The 10,591-nt window shown below is 32.8% G+C and overlaps 1 pseudogene; it reads right to left on the minus strand.

Annotated features, from left to right (window-relative positions):
• Positions 1 to 960: 960 nt before the first annotated feature.
• On the minus strand, positions 961 to 3,272 carry LOC134240207 (uncharacterized; annotated as a pseudogene).
• Between the last annotated feature and the right edge of the window lie 7,319 nt (positions 3,273 to 10,591).

The following is a 10,591-nucleotide window of genomic DNA, read 5'->3' on the forward strand; positions in this document are numbered from 1 at the left end:
GCATTTGACTCAAAGATAAAGAGCAAAAGCCACGAAGTGCAAAAATCCGCCCTGTGCCCAAAATAAGTGAAACTAACATAAGTAATACTTTAAGACTTAAAGGTTATAAAACATTTTATTTTTTTGAAATATCATTTCTAGTTTTCTTTTTACAGCCACGTAAAATTGCTATTGTTTTCTACATAATTATTTACCATGACGTTATGACGTTGACATTATATATTATAACTTTATTAGGGAAATAAGAAGATATATGCACGTATACATGTTCATCCTCCGTTTAGTGAAGAAAAATCTTTATTTTCAGAATTATGTACTTAATAATTAACATAGGATGCGCACTTTCTTTTTACAAATCAATATGATAACAATATAATAAAAGAAATAATTGTGTTTACATGTTTAATTTTACTAGATTAACATGGATTTTATTACTATTTCACTCTAAAAATTTTAAGTGAATCTGCCTATATGTATTAGGAAAACCTTACGAATAAAATTATTAAACCTATAAATCCCTTTAGAGATACATGTAATATTTATTCCATTATTGTAAATAGGTGATTTCCAGATACAGTGTTGAATTTTTGTATCACATTTATGTAGCTGTAAAAATAATTTATCGAGAATGCATTTTATTTTACAATTTATAGTGACAATGTTATCCAATCATAACCAAACTTTAAATTCATTTGTCATACATGTTCATTTTCTGGTTTGCCTTCCTATGGCATAATAATCATAACCACAGATTTTTTATATAAATGTACACTACACATTACCTGTATGTTCAGGCTCATGTAACATAAAGATAACAATTATTGCAAGATGAATTACAATATTTCACTTCATGTGCATAAACCTATCCAATTAAAGGGATATTTTTTGATACTTTTAAATGTACATGTATAAAGGACTTCACATATTGATTGAAAAAAAAACAGTGAGTAATGATTAAAAAATGTTGGTATTTCATATTCGCTTTATATGATATCCCTAGCTTTCACTCTTCAATGTCACTGTCATCAGTGTCAGAAGCATCAATAACTGCAGCGTCTTTGACATATTCACCCCAGTTCTGAATACCTGTAGCTGAAACATCCCCAACGTTGTGCCTCGCAAATCCTAAATACCAGACAACAGATGCGATGTGCGAGCAGACACCTACCACACGTGTACCCCCACGGCATTTGCAATACCAAGCAGTGACTGCTGATTCCGTATATTGAATCCAGAGCATATACTTCTTAGATGATATGTGCCCACTCTGCAACTTAACTCGAATTAAGCCAGGATATTCTTTATGGACCAAGATATATGCATCACCTTCAATGTATTCTTGAATATAACTTGGACAAAGCCTTAGTTGGTATACACCACAAGTTAAATTTCTAAGTTCTTCTTCATCCAGCTTGGGGAAATTCAAAGAATCAGAAGAAACTTCCCAGCTGGATGACCTCTTGTCAAGGGCATTTTCTTCCACAAAGATCTTTAGGCTATTTACCCTCTTTGATAGGTACTGCATCTTGTTTGCGAGAGCTTCATCATGATCTGCATTTCCTGTAGAAAGGGGTGTTAAATACTTATTGGAAATAGCACACACAATTCGCACATAGTCCCCTATGAAGGGAACCTGGTTTGTTGGGAGGGTATGTGCAAGATATTTCCAGCGCTTAATCCTGGAATTGGCCGCCTCAACAACCCAACGAATCTGTCAATAAATGTTGAAATGAAAAAACATTAAGTAAATAATGTAAATAAAAATCTTAAATGGGTATCAAGACAAAGCCTATATGTCAATAAGCCAATAAATCCCTATGCTCAGTAATTGAACATCAGATTAAAAAGCAACAAAATTAGGATTTTTTTTTAAATCAAATAAATTTTCTGCTGCACTGCATATTTCTAAGTTGGTAACTCATATCAATGTATGTATTTACCTTTGTAACCAACCGACTGGCATTTGCATCAGGTGCCGGCATTAGTTTTCCCCTTTAGCAAGAAGATGAGGCATGTAGGCATTAATCCCAAACTCCTCCAAAACTCCAAGAGCATCACGGAATCCCCTGTCAACTATGAATATATCTTCATCCTGAAACCAGTTCTTGATGTCTTCAATATTAGATTTCAACATATGATTCAGGATGGCTGCATCGTTGTTTCGACTGTCAGCAAGATAGGGACCCACGACTGTCAGGAAATATCCATCCGTTGAGACAACAACCATAGGCTTCACCAAGGGTCGACCTTTATGCATATTGTATGTCCTTCTTTGGAATTGGAAATTGTTGCTTTTTTGGATGAATATATAAGTACCATCCAGGACTGCAATGGCTTGACTTTGTGTCACATTTCCAAAGAGAGATTGGGCCAGTGGTCTGGTGTGGTTTGCTATCACTTCTTGGCGAGATATATGTTGAAATTCTACGTTTTGTGGAACAAACTTTTTCATCAGTGCAGTCCTGACAGTTAAAATTGCTCTTCGTATGGATGACTTTGAAATGCCAAATATGGTTGACATCAACTGGTTTGACATTCCAGATCGCATTTTCAGTAGAAAAATTCCTAGAGACATTGTTGATGTTCTACTGGGTGTATTTCTAATTTCTGATTTTATCTCCTGATGCAGATCTGCAAACTGGTCTTTAGATATTCCAGTAAGAGTGATGTAATCCAGGTTGTTAAGGTATGAAGGATCGAACGTGAATTTGGATGTACAATTCTGAATTGCATAATTCCTTATCCTGGTGATGAGGTCTACGATGGTACTTCTGTTCAAAAATGATGTTTCTATTGTCTGTAAGTTATCCAGTGCTCCTGCGATGAAATCATCATTTGCAATGTGTGAGGGACAACACCTGCTACCCGAAGGAATAATCACTTCTTTGTGAATGAATGCAGAGAGTCTTGCTGATACTGGCACAACGATGAGCTTCGGTCCTGGTCGCTTGCATATAAAGCAGTAGGCATGGGAAGAAACAGTCCTTTGAAGAGGCAGGGTAACAGATGGTGGACTAAGACATGATGAGTTTCCTTGAGGTTCAGTATAAGTTTTTGCATGAATAGAAGGTTTTTGTTTTACTTGTTTGTTTTTGTAGTAGTAGTGTCTACATTTATTACATAACACATCCACTGGTCTAGCATCCACCATAAAAGTTTTTCTCAGAAATGTTCTTATTTCTAATGCTTTCACATTTCCTCCTGGCATTTGGCTTAGTTCTTTTCTTACATAAAACACATGGGAATCTCTTTCTGTCGTCAACTAGCTCCATTCTGTAAAAAAAGGCATGTAAGTAACAATGAAATGCTCACTTTTTCAATTATTCAAAAATTCATTTTAATTTTTTAAAACTTCATTTCTTTTCAATTTCATTTGACTTGAACATTTTAAAAGAAATCAGACCAGAAAACTTAGAATAAAAAGATTTTATATAAATATACACTTCTTTTATTTATGAATATTGATTAATATTGTTTATTAATTCAAGCTATTTATGTTTTTTTTAATTAGTAATTTATATCTCTTACAACTATATATTTTTGTATAGTTTAGTTTATTTTTGTCAAAGATCGAAAGAACAGTAATAAATATATCTTGACAAAAATATTTCTTATTACATGTATAACGATGACAAAGGTGAAATTATATATATTGGGTTTTTTTAAAAAGATTGTTTTAAATACGTATTTTAAGGGCGTACATGTAATGTTCTTTCATTTATTTATCTTCAAGTTCCCTATTGATCTTTTTATACCTGCATTTATTTTCCCATTTAAGATACAATTGTGTGGCAAAAGTGCATGAAGATAATTTTATTTTTTTTTTCTCTTTATATTTCATTCAAAATAACATTTCGTAAAATCACAGGCAAATGGTCAATTTTTGTCTAATTTAATTATTTATTTCAATACTTAAAACTGAAAATTTGCCGTTATCTTTCATAAGAATTATTATACATGTATACTTAATTTGCTGTAAAAATAAATAGGTCATCACTTAAAATCAGTTCAAGAATTCAACATTCAATGTTGACTATCAAATTCATTGTGAGAATGTGACTTAAAAATTCATGTCAGGCTCAAAATACAAAAAATTTAATTATCAATGCTGATCAGACAAAAACTATTGCTTTCATCAACTTCCACAATTTCATGGATTATCAAGAAATTTGGGATGAAATAATTTACAATTCAGTTTACAAACTGGTTTTCAGTGAAATATATAAAAGTGTATAGAGAAAAAATAAAATTTATCTTCACTTTTGAAACACATCTGTACAACGATTTATTTAACATTTTTAGCTTACCTCAACGAAGTTGGGGGAGCTTATGTAATACCCTCGGCGTCGGCGTCGGTGTCGGTGTCGGCGTTGGCGTCCCAGGTTAAGTTTTTTGGAGCAGTTTTCTTTTTAAGTACTTCTATGTCCTATATTGATTAGACATGCATGGAAGATGTTTCTACTGTGTTTCATTGTACCAATCAAAGTTTCAGATGCTGCAATTTCAGCAAAGGAATGGCCAGGTTAATGTTTTTGGAGCAGGTTAACATTTTTGGTGCAGTTTTTGGTGCAGGTTTCATTTCCAAGTAACTATAAGCCATATGTTGACCAAACTTGCATGGTTGATACATCTAAGGATGCATACTACTGGGCTTGCTTCGGATGCTGAATCTGACCTACATTTCCGGATGAGTGAACAGGTTAAAGTTTTTGGTGCAGGTATCAATTCCAAGTAACTATAAGCCTTATGTTGACCAAACTTGCATGGATGATACATCTAAGGATGCATACTATCAGGCTTGCTTCGGATGCTGAATCTGACCTACATTTTCCGGTTGAGTGAACAGGTTAATTTTTTTTTTGGTGCAGGTTTCATTTCCAAGTAACTATAATCCCTATGTTGACCAAACTTGCATGGATGATACATCTAAGGATGCATACTACCGGGCTTGCTTCGGATGCTGAATCTGACCTACATTTTCCGGTTGAGTGAACAGGTTAAATTTATTTGGGCAGGTTTTATTTCCAAGTTACTATAAGCCCTATGTTGACCAAACTTGCATGGATAATACGTCTAAGGATGCATACTACCGGGCTTGCTTCGGATGCTGAATCTGACCTACATTTTCCGGTTGAGTGATAAGGTTAAAGTTTTTGGTGCAGGTTTCATTTCCAAGTAACTATAATCCCTATGTTGACCAGTCTTGTATGCATGGATGATACATCTAAGGATGCATACTACCGGGCTTGCTTCGGATGCTGAATCTGACCTACATTTTCCGGTTGAGTGAACAGGTTAAAGTTTTTGATGCATAATTCATTTCCAAGTAACTATGACTTCTTTAATGACCAAACTTGCGCGGATGATACATCTAAGGATGCATACTACCGGGCTTGCTTCAGATGCTGAATCTGACCTACATTTTCTGGTTGAGTGAACAGGTTAAAGTTTTTGGTGCAGGTTTCATTTCCAAGTAACTATAAGCCCTATGTTGACCAAACTTGCATGGATGATACATCTAAGGATGCATACTATCAGGCTTGCTTCGGATGCTGAATCTGACCTACATTTTGTGGATGAGTGAAAATGTTAGTTTGTGATGAATGTATCATTTCCAATTAACTATGAGCCCTATAATGAGCAAACTTGCATGGACGATACATCTTAGGATGCACACTAATGGACTTACTTTGGATGCTGAATTCGACATACATTTTTTCAGATAATGGACCAGGTAAAAGTTATGGGTGCAGGTCAATTACCAAAAAACTTGAAGGCTTATATAACATTGTATAAACCAAACCAAACTTGCACAAATGTTGCATCAGGAGATGAAAACTCTCAAATTTGCTTCAGATGCTTAATTTTAATTACATTTTCATGAACAACTAGTTTAAATTTTTTATGTAGGTCTATTTCAATGTATTCGATCAAAATTGCTTAAATATTTTCATTTCTGGAATGTACACTTTTTGTTGGTTAATTGTGTGACTTTGCCTTACTTAAAGACAACATTCGTTGAGGTGAGCTCTGTATTCTCTGATTACCTATGTTTCTATTTACAAATATTATCGATTTATTTAGAATTTATTAATTCTTTATTCACATCCATTCTTTGATTGTATTCCGCTAGGGTTTAAATTGGATGATAAAATTTGATGAGCCGGAATATCAATGGATCGAAATCTCTAGTCACCGGTTGACCAAGTGTCCGTTGACAAGGAAACGTAAACATAGCATTTCTGCTGCCCGCTAGGGGAAGTTAACGAACGATAACTGGAAATCAGCGGCAGTGCTGGTCCTGTGTTTGCCCGTGCATTTACAGATACGAGCCACTACGGTGTTCTTGTTTCCTATGATAGGATATTATCTGGTAAGTGACATTGTCTTTGTAAGTAAAATTTAATTTCTTCAGGTATATGGTGTGATTACTCTTTTATGTTTTTACAGTACAGTTCATTAAATTAAATGTAAATTATTTTTTTCTGAAGACATCTAACATGTTGGGCTCAAGAAAATATTATTTACATATGTTTTTCTACTTAACCTATCTCAACCTATGGATTATTAAGTGGTGAAATGTTTAGAAAAGTTATATGAAAAATCTAAAGTTATATAAATGAAGCGCTTTTGGGTAACGATTTTTTTGAAATATAGAAGTGGTATTTTGTGCTGCAAAATTACCTCCTTTTTCAATCAGCTGTTTATAGTTTATTTCAATATTAGGCCTATATCACATGTAGTTTATATAGGAACTTTTTACAATACATATTTTATATAATAATTTGTGATTGTATACAGTGATGTAATTTTTTTTTTTGTTTAGCCAAGGCATATTGGATCAACATAGTGTGTTTGTGCCATATATGTTGAAAATGTAATTGCTTAATTAGGGTTTTATTTATTAAATAATATAAAACCTTAACAATATTTTCTGTATTTTTGTAATCGTCCAAAATAGTTATCAAAATGTGTATCATTCACTTTTTTAATTCAGCCAGTTGCCTGTACTTTAAAGATATTAATATTGCACAGGAAAATATAAATTTTCAATTTTTAATAAGTAGGATTTTTATATATTTTAAAATCTCAAACTTTTGCATAAAAAGATTTTTCTTTTGCCAGATGTTACATCAAATGTCTTCTTTTATGATTTGCATTTTTTTTTTAAATTGTAAATTACAATTTATTACAATGTTTTTATACAAAAGTTTTGTGAGCAGAATCAGTCAGCGTGGGATTTTCTGCACTATACTGATACTAATTGTTTGTATTAACTTTTGTATTATTACATGTATCTCGGTCTTCTTCACAAAAACAAGCCTAGCTCCTAAGAAATTAATATAAGTCAGCTCTTTCTTATTTGATGTTGCATATATATAGTTATCATTTATTGATATTCAGCACTGATGAAGGGAAAAATATATGAGAAATTATTAACAGTTCAAAATGCCATTGGATAAAAACATTGATTTCTGCCATTTAAACTTACCATCTCATTTGTCTTAATTATTCTTGGAATCCTCAGAATTTCGTACAATATAATGACCTTACATACTAAACAATGGAATCTTAATTTGGACTGTGTTGGCAAATTGTTGTGAGCAGAATCAGTCAGCGCGGGTTTTTCCGCACTATACTGATACTAATTGTTTGCATCAACTTTTGTATTATTACATGTATCTCAGTCTTTCTCACAAAAACAAGCCTAGCTCATAAGAAACATAAATTTTAGCTCTTTCCTATTTGATGTTGCACTTTATATATAGCTATCATTCATTGATATTCAGCACTGATGGAGGAGAAACATTTTATAAAGATAAAAACATTGATTTGAGCCATTTAAATGTACCTTTAGTCTATATCATTTGTCTTCAATTCTTAGAATCTGCCTAATTTCTTACAACACATTGACTTTACCTACAAAGTGATGGAAGCTTAATTTGGACTGTGTTGGTAAATTGTTGTGAACAAAATCAGTCAGCGCGGGATTTTCCGCACTATACTGATTCTAACTGGTTGTATCAACTTTTGTATTATTACATGTATCTCAGTATTCCTCACAAAAACAAGCCTAGCTCCTAAGAAACATAAATTTTAGCTCTTTCCTATTTGGACTCTGTTGGTAAATTGTTGTAAACAAAATTAGTCAGCGCGGGTTTTTCCGCACTATACTGAATCTTATTGTTTGCATATACCTCACATTTATTCTGGTACCATATCCTACAAAAGTAGGTCCACATAAATATACAGTTGGCAGCTCTCCCTAAAAGCTGATGCAATTCAAGAAAATATATTTTTTTATATTCACAACTCAAATGAAAGGATACTGGATTGAAAACATGGAATATCTCCCATTATCATCAACTGACTCCTTCAACTTGCATATTTATTGTATAACACAGTGACACTATTTTTGGACTCCCAAGTCTACATAATCTTCATCTTGGATTATTATTTTTCGGATTATTATAAAATGACTTCTACAAGTTTTCCTCATCAGGGAATACAAACTACCTCTGAAACAGAATTATGACATCAACCTTCAAGAGTCAGTATATACAGTGTACTTGATGGAAATAAAGAAACAGACTATAGATAGAGTTAGAGTTATCCTTCCTAATGGTAATGTTTTTTTTTTTACTTTATATTGGATTACCTCCCGTAGAAAATGGTAGGTCACAGCTTCTACTTTTGACGAGGTAGGGTGTGCATGTGATTATTTTAATTTCTACAAAACAACCAATAAAATTTCGTTTCATATTTACTTCTAAATGCAGAAATGAAAGTAAAAATGAACATTTGATCTTTCAATTCTTCAATTTATTTTTTAGGGAGAATTGCTAGTAAACAATCTTGATTCTGTCATAAACGATGTCGGCTATGTACAGTCCAACTGATCAAAAATAAGAGGCTCAGATTCAATAAATGTATAAAATTAAATGAAGCGAAGGTCAATATATATTTTATTTACTCCTCTGTATTTACATCTTGTCCGAGTTTTTCCTCCATTGGAGGTGCCCCTTACCCCAACAGACGTTTCGTGTGTATCGAGATAAAAACAAACTAAAGCAGGAAAGTATTGGTGCTAGATATTCACTCAAGATGCTTTTCAAATTATTAGATGTGTACAGTATATTTGGATAAATCAAAGAAATTGTTGTTTAAACTACATGTTTGAAACGAAGGGAAGTCACACCGGAGTCGTGCTAGTATATAAACAGACTATAGGCGGATCCAGTAACTTCAGTGGAGTATTTGTTTACGTTTTTATGTTTTTTCAATCGATGAAGAAAACTACTTACCTTGTATGTATTTATTTTAATGCAATAAGTATTTTGATACCCCGGTTACCCATCAACTGGTTAATTTCTTTCCATAATCCTTTCAAAGCTAGAACACCTTATATTATCCTCCTTCAATGAGTAAAAAGTCTGTAAAACAGTTTGTCGTGTGTTGCCACCTTTGTGACGTTTAATAATTTGTTTGAAATTCTCAAAAGTATTATTAATAATGACATATAATTCTTCAGTCTGCCTTGGTTTGTAAAGATGAATAATCTTCATCTTCATTTTTCAAGACTACGAGCAGCTGACGAGTAATTGAATATTTAATATTTGGAATCATGTTCAGCATACGATATGTGTGATAAATACGGATCTTCTTTTATTTTTATTTTTTTTTTTTAATTATAACTAATTTCAAACAAACAGGACTTATGAATAGGGTAATTATACCCTGTGGTCGTTTTTATTTTTTTTTATTTAATTCGGCATTTCGATGACACATACCAAAAAAGCAATGCATGGAATGAAAAATTCCGGGTTTTTGCAGAAGAAGTAAGTTAACAATGCACATAACCCCCAGGCCTCGATCCAAAAAATATTTTTGTCTTTTTGTCCTCATTTTATTATTTATTTTTTTTTCTTTCAATTGTTTTTAGATCGAGGCTTGGGGGGATAGTGAATTTTGTGATTAAGTTGATGACAGGTAGCTAAATTTGCTAAAAAATGGTGACCGATACGGGTTTAGCTTGTTATAGCATCTATTCGCGGAAATATTACAATGTTTTTTAAAGAAATGAGGTTTTAGCATTTTCATGCTATGATAAATTTTCCAATTAGGGAAACTTTATTTTACTCATAATCACAGGGCCGATTTCGGCACTTCGTGGCTTTAACTCTTAGAAGGTTAAATCAATGTACTTTCCATAGAACGTACAAAATGACGACTTTGAACAAGAATGCTAATATTTTTTCCTTCACCAACTTGTTTGACAATAATTAGCCTTCTTTTAGAAAGTTTCACAAGTAGAGCATGCTCTTTCGTATCGAATCAGCTTAGTATGTTCATTTATAAACTCCGCATGCAGGTGATCAAGCTGCATACGTAAAGGAAGTTGACGATTGAAAGGTTAAAGTAATCACGTTTATAATATATCTTTGTTGTTACATTCCCATAAAAGACTTTTTCGAATAAAATAATTATGTAACAGAATACTCTGTGGTACATGTATCTTTATCTCAAGCTTACCAGGATATAATAAGAACCTGAAAATTAAGACAAAGTGTAGAGAGGGTCCATAAAAATT

Source organism: Saccostrea cucullata, unplaced genomic scaffold (genome assembly GCF_032062105.1).
Source record: "Saccostrea cucullata isolate Sc308-1 unplaced genomic scaffold, CSIRO_AGI_Scuc_v1 ctg1057, whole genome shotgun sequence".
Lineage (NCBI taxonomy): Eukaryota > Metazoa > Mollusca > Bivalvia > Ostreida > Ostreidae > Saccostrea > Saccostrea cuccullata.